At 40.9% G+C, this 6,911-nt stretch overlaps 1 pseudogene; it reads right to left on the bottom strand.

Annotated features, from left to right (window-relative positions):
• Positions 1-2,975, bottom strand: LOC132507962 (vascular cell adhesion protein 1-like; annotated as a pseudogene).
• Positions 2,976-6,911: the final 3,936 nt, after the last annotated feature.

Raw genomic sequence — 6,911 nt, 5'->3', positions numbered from 1 at the left:
TAGAAATGTGACTATAGTGTGCTGATATTCCAAGCAATCTTGCTCTGACATAGTTTTATTTTACATATATACAAGTCATGTTATTGCGTATACACATCAAGAAACTACTCCAGTTATCACATCTCAAAGGTAGTGCCTATTTTTTAGGCCAAAATTTTCCTTTGGCTTCTGGTCACAACAAGGGGCATAGGCAGCCATTTCTTTCCAAGAGTTTACTACATTCAAGGAAGTCTGGACTCCTAGCTTGTTGTTTTCCTCATGGAATGATGAGCAGTACTAAAGATTTGAACATCGTGTCTCTGAGCATTTCAAACATTAGCTACACTTTTGATTTCCTTGCTTCTACAAGACTGTATGACCCTTTCATGTTAGCTTTTCTAGCAAAGTAAATAATCATTCCAATGGCAGGTATTATTAAGGAGGATGCACAATAGAGCATGAGAAGTTCAGGAGAAAAATAGTCCTTGTTACTTTCTCTTCCTTTAACATCAAGTGTTATGCTTGTTAATTGAAAGCCAACTTCATTTTTAGATTCACATTCATATACTCCAGCATCCTCTAACTGGGCCCTGTGGATGGTATATTCACCATCTGTAGACTTAGGCACTATGTAGCCTGACTCTGCTTTTTTCTTCAGGATTATCAAAGTTTGGGGAACATTTCCACATGTACAGGAGATAATGACAGTGTCTCCTTCCTTGACATTCTCAGAAGGAAAAGCTGTTAAGTTGTATATCTTTTGGAGCAACTTGGATAATTAATTTGACTTCTTTTCTGCTTATTCCAACCTGTTTAATGCCTTCACAGACATAAATACCAGAATCTCCCATTTTTGTAGACGTTAAGGTGAGAGTGATATTCTAAGAAAGAGGCTATAGATCCCCATTACTTAGCAGCCTGCTCCACAGAATTTTCAAAGCTGGAAGGCCATCGCTAGAGCATGTCATATTCACAGACCTACCTTCCTCCAGGATGGAGGAGGGGCTGACCAAGAGGGTTGTATCACCAGGAGCAACATTAACATATAGTACCTGTGTACTCTGCCTTTGTTTAGGTTCAAATTCCATTTCATCAATAGGTAACTTAGTCAGACAAACAAGAACTTTTCCAGTATCTTCAGTGGTGGGGATGAAGATCATTTCCAATCTCTTGGTCTCTAGGGATTTCTTACTTACATCTTCCAAAAAGATTTTATTTTTCATAATACTCTCCCCTTTAAGTAATTCAATCTCCAGCCTGTCAAAAGGATACACAACAGGAACCTTGCAGCTTACAGTGACCAGGTTTCCACTCACTAACAGACCACTCATCTCAATTTCTGGATCTCTAGGGAAGGAGTAGAGCTCCACCTGGATTACATTTTCCAGTTTCTTATGTCCACATGTCATGGTGCACAGGTAAAAATGTTCGTTCTCAGGATCAATGTGGACTTGGACCCCTTGCTCCTCACCTTCCCATTCAGAGGGCTGTCTATCTGGGTTCTCCAAGAGAAAGATGGGGACTCGCAACACATGACATCACAGGTCAACACAACTGTGTCGCCAATCTGAGCAGCAATCTGGGATCGAGGAGAGATCTCTAGAGTAAACATTTTCTCTTGAACAATTAATTTCACCTCTTTTCTGTCTTTCCCAACCAGGTTAACTCCTTCACACACATAAATTCCAGAATCTTCCATCCTCATAGCAATTAAAGTGAGAGTTGCATTCTCAGAAAGGAGCTGTAGATTCCCATTGTCTAATTTCTTGCTCCAGAAAAATCTGTGGAGCTGGTAGACCTTCACTGGTACATGTCATTGTCATGGAGTCAGCTTCTTGCAGGCTTGTGGAGGGATTCACAGATATAACTGTGTCCTTGGGTGAGACGTAGACTTGCAGTTTTTTTGTAGTCCCCCGTACTTGGGGTTGAGAATCAATTTCATTAATGTGTACTGTAGCTTGACAAACAAGAGCTTTCCCAATATCCTCATAAACAGGAGTGAAGGTTACTTCCAAACTCTTTGTTTCCTGGGACTTCATTTCTGAAGGCTCCAGAAAGTTCTGTGTCTTCACTGTACGGTTGCCCTTCAGTAATTCTATCTCCAGCTTTTCAAATGGGTAAACAGCAGGGACCAAACACGTGACTGTGACTGGCTTCCCAACTTCCAGGGAGCCACACAAATGAATCTCTGGGTCCTTAGGGAAAGAGTAGATCTCCACTAGGATTCCTTCTTCCAGTTTCTGGGACTCACAAATCACTGTGCACAAGTAATAGTGTTCATTCCCCAGACTAACAGGATCCATGGTCAGCGTGGATTCTGTCCCCTCATTTCTCACCTTCCCGTTCAGTGGACTGTCTGTCTGAGTTTTCCAGGAGAATGATGGGGACTCGCAGTCTGTTGTGCTGCAAGTCAGTGAGATGGAGTCACCAATCTGAGCAATAATTTTGGATTCAGGGAAGATGTTGATTTTAAAAGCTTGAGCTGCTAGTATTGGAGGGTCTCCTGCAGAGGTGGAGGGTGGCTGTGGCTTACCACAGGGACAAGGACACTGGCAGCAGAAGCTCTGGGAGCTACTCCTTGGTGTGAGCCCTCCCAGAGTCTGCCATTAGCCCCACCAAAGAGCTGGGGAGGCTCCAGTGCTGGGTTTCATCAAGCCAAACAACCACCATGATTTCTTGAAATCATTAAAATGGAATTTTAATTATTCTTGATAAATTATTTTTTACTGTTCATATGGACTGCCTATTTCTCAATCAGAATTGGCAAATATTTTGGCTTGAATGCTGGAGTACCACAAAGCACATGAGGGTGAATAAAGTATTGATAAATAAGGGAATGCTTTCTTCCTTTCTTTTTTTTTTAAGATGGGGGGCAGGCTCCCCAAATCCAAGGAGAAGAGTTGCTCAGGGACTTCGAGGTCCAGGCTTTCTTTCTTGCCACTGAGGATTTCTACTGTGGTCCCCCCACGCTTCTGCAGTCCCAGGCTCGGCTCCATGCCACTTCCCACACCTCAGCCACTGTTCACCTTGACCCACCACTGACCACCACCTTGACCGGCCCAGCTGCTGGGAATGCTTTCTAAAGAAGTGATGCTTGAAAGTTAAAAAAAATATATGGAGAGTCTGTTTCTGTTTTGTAAATAAGTTCATTTGTATCATTTCTTTTTAGATTCTGCATATAAGTGGCATCATACGATATTTCTCTTTCTCTGATTTACTTCACTCTGTATGACAGACTCTAGGTCCATCCACCTTACTACAAATAACTCAGTTTCATTTCTTTTTAAGGCTGAGTAATATTCCATTGTATTTATGTACCACATTTTCTTTATCCATTCCTCTGTCAATGGACATTTAGGTTGCTTCCATGTCTTGGCTGTTGTAAACAGTGGTGCAATGAACACTGGGATGCATGTATCCTTTCAGACCATGTTTTTCTCTGGATATATGTCCAGACTTAGAGAATGACTTATGGTTACCAGAGGGGAAGGATTGGGGGAAGGGATAGTTAGGGAAAGTGGGATTGACATGTACACATTGCTATATTTAAAATGGATAACCAACAAGCGTCTACTGTATAACACAGGGAACTCTGCTCAATATTATGTAACAACCTAAATAGGAAAAGAATTTGAAAAAGAACTGATACATGTATATGTATAATGGAATCACTTTGCTGTACACCTGAAACTATCACAACACTGTTAACGAACTATACTCCAATATAAAATAAAAAGTTAAAAAATAATGGAGAGAATAGGAGTGCTGTCTTAAAGAGGAAAGCTTGAGCTGTTTAGAAGGCCTTGCACAGCACTGAAGTGAATTTTGAGACTTCACATCACTTCAATGTCAGGATAAAATTAAGACAGAATAGTTTAGAATCCCTGGGACCCTTAGAAACAGCACAGGGAAACCCAACTGGCAATCCCAACTGTCTTAAGTCAACGTGTAGTGATGCATAAACACTTGCACTCAAGTGTTTTCACTGTGTTTAAAATTATTTGTTCAGAACGCATTAACCATGGAAGCTCATCTGGAAGTGTGGTTTGTGGTTTTCCAGATTTTACCTCCATAAAAGTTTTCAGGTAAAGATAAATGTTGCAGGTGAGTCAAAAAGGAAAAAAAATAATTTCCTATTGGATGCAATAGCCAGAGAATGATTGCCCAATTACACGTTTGTTCTGGCTTAGAACTTTGGTGGGGGCCATCCTTGGAATTTGGACAGTTTGCCATCTGGTTTAAGTATGTGATTACACGTGAGATACCAGGGAGGGGGAAGGAAAGGTGACTCCAAAGTTGTAAGCCTCACTGATTCAGTAATAATGGGCCATTGTCAAGGAAAGTATTACCAAGAAGAGGAGCTGGTTGGGTGTGTTTGGGGTGGAGAGGATGATGAATTCTTTGGAGAACATGTAGATCTGAAGGAATGAGGAGGAAATCCAAGTGGAGGTTTCATGAAAGCAATTGAAAATGCTTGCCTGGAGTTGTGTGGAGAGATTAGGACTGACGGTTTGTGTTGGAAGTCATCCATTCATAGCCTTAGGAGTGAAAGAGATCTTCTCTCCAAGGAAAAAAGGAAAAAGATAAACTAAAGGGCACATTGCATGGATAACCACCTTCACAGGGGGAGAAAGGTGGAAACAAAGGAGACAGGCCACACTGGCCTCCGTGGTGTCCTTGAACCCACAAAGCATAGCCCCCTGAGAGCTTGCACCTTCCATCCTCAGCCTGGAATACTCTTCCCACAGAGGCAGAGGTGCTTCCTCTGTGCGCCCATAATACTCTAAATGTTTCTGATGCTACATTCACCACAGATTATGACTTCTGTTTGTGTTGTCTCACCTGATACATAATAAATATTCAGAGAATGAATGAATGAATGGGAGAAGTGGAATGAGAAGAGATTGCGTTCAGGGCCATATTTCAGAAATGAAGATCTTGGAGTTCTCATAAGTTGGTCAGACAATATGTTATTTCAAGGAAAATATAATCCAGTGCTTATTGTGTGCCAGGCATTCCTGGAACAAAAGCCAGATGTTTTGGGACTTCCCTGGTGGCGCAGTGGTTAAGAATCCACCTGCCACTGCAGGGGATACAGGTTTGATCCCTGGTCCAGGAAGATCCCAAAAGCTGCAGAGCAACTAACCCCGTATGCCACAACTACTGAGCCCGTGTGCTGCAACTACTGAAGCCCATATGCCTAGAGCCCATGCTCCACAAGAAAAGCCACTTCAATGAGACGCCCACACACCGCAACGAAGAGTAGCCCCCGCTTGCTGCAACTAGAGAAAGCCCGCGAGCAGGAATGAAGACCCAATGCAGCCATAAATAAATAAAAGCCAGATATTTTAAAGTAGCGTCAAGACAACTCTCTCCATTTCTTGGCTCTGGTTTTTCTAAGTACCGGCCTCATCTTCAGGCAGGTTCTCTTGAATTGGCAGCAAAGTCAACAATCACTCCTTCAAAATGATTCTGTCTCTGCTGGAATCATTTGCCTACCTTTGTGAAACTAGGGGAGGTTGGGCCCCTGATGGATTACCCAGGCCAGAGGGGGGACAGTTTTGAGAGCAGAGTATGATATGAGGGCAAAATCAAAAAGTAACAAGTCCATTCTTGAAATCAAAAAAGAGGCCATCTAGTGGCACTGTGATCTGAAACAACAGTAGGGAACAGAAGGGGAAAGAATAAATTCACTCTCCCCCTCCTCCATCTTATTGTCAAAATTACACTGTACTGTCAGAAACAAGGATGGATGCTGTTCCCTGAGATTGCCTCTGTTGTGTGTTTAAAGTTCTGTAGATGAAGGAGAGTTGAAAAAGCATCACCTGAGAATAAAGCCACTTGTTAGTGTTAGAACACTGAGCTTTGATGTTTTTATTTATATAAATCTTGCCTTTGGTATGATATGAAAATATAAATCTAATATAAAAGTTTTATATAAACTTTAAAAAGTTCTCTAAAGTCCCATATATATAATGTTGTATGTATATCATGTGCTTTGTAAATAGACCCAGGTTCAAAGTCTGCTATACCATTTACTATTTGTGTGAAGCCTAGACATATGAATTAAGCTTTTGTGTCTCATTCTCTCTGGTACTTACCTTAAGGGTTAACTAAGAGAGTGCATGAAAAGCATTTAGCACATTGTCCAGTGCACTAGTCAATACTGGTAGGTATTATTGGCATTATTGCTGTGGCTTAAGAATTTTTTATTATGGTAAATAAAATATGCATAAAACATACCATTTTAACCATATGCAGCTAAGTGGCATAAAGTACATTCACATCATTGTACCACCATTACAAATATCCATCTCCAGAATTTTTTCTTCTTCCCAAACTGGAACTCTGTATCTATTAAACAATAACTCCCCATCTCTCCTCTCCTCCCAGACTCTGATAACTACCGAACTTTCTGTCTCTCTGAGTTTGTCTATTCTAGGTTCTTCATGTAAGTGGAATCAGATAAGATTTCTCCTATTGTGTCTGGCTTAATTAAGATTTTTTTTTAATAACAAAAGCTAAATCCAGACTTTTTAGTCATTGATTCCTAGGGTTCCTGTACTACATAGGCCCCAATAGATGAGCCTAAATTCCACCATCTTGGTGATAGTATCTACTAATTATAGGCACAATCTTAGTAGGTGAGAAATAGTCTCTACAGTGCAGGCTTTAGATACCCAATCTATTTCCACAGCATCACAGAAGCAGAGTTTTTTAGTGTCTATAGAATCTGAAAATATTTCTGAAAGGTAGCTGAAATGCTTGGGTGCTTTAACTGTGGATAAGGATAAAAGTTTTCACAGTTTTTTAGTAATCAGCCTCAGGACCCCTGTCCCAAAGTGACTGTAAATTGTGCAATCAGTAAGCAAAATAGATGACAACGAGGCATAAAACTTTATTATTAAACAATGATATAAGCCTAAATAAGA

The sequence above is a fragment of the Lagenorhynchus albirostris genome, chromosome 17 (genome assembly GCF_949774975.1).
Source record: "Lagenorhynchus albirostris chromosome 17, mLagAlb1.1, whole genome shotgun sequence".
Lineage (NCBI taxonomy): Eukaryota > Metazoa > Chordata > Mammalia > Artiodactyla > Delphinidae > Lagenorhynchus > Lagenorhynchus albirostris.
The sequence above is the reverse complement of the archived record's forward strand: the minus strand, read 5'-3'. Positions and strand labels throughout refer to the sequence as shown.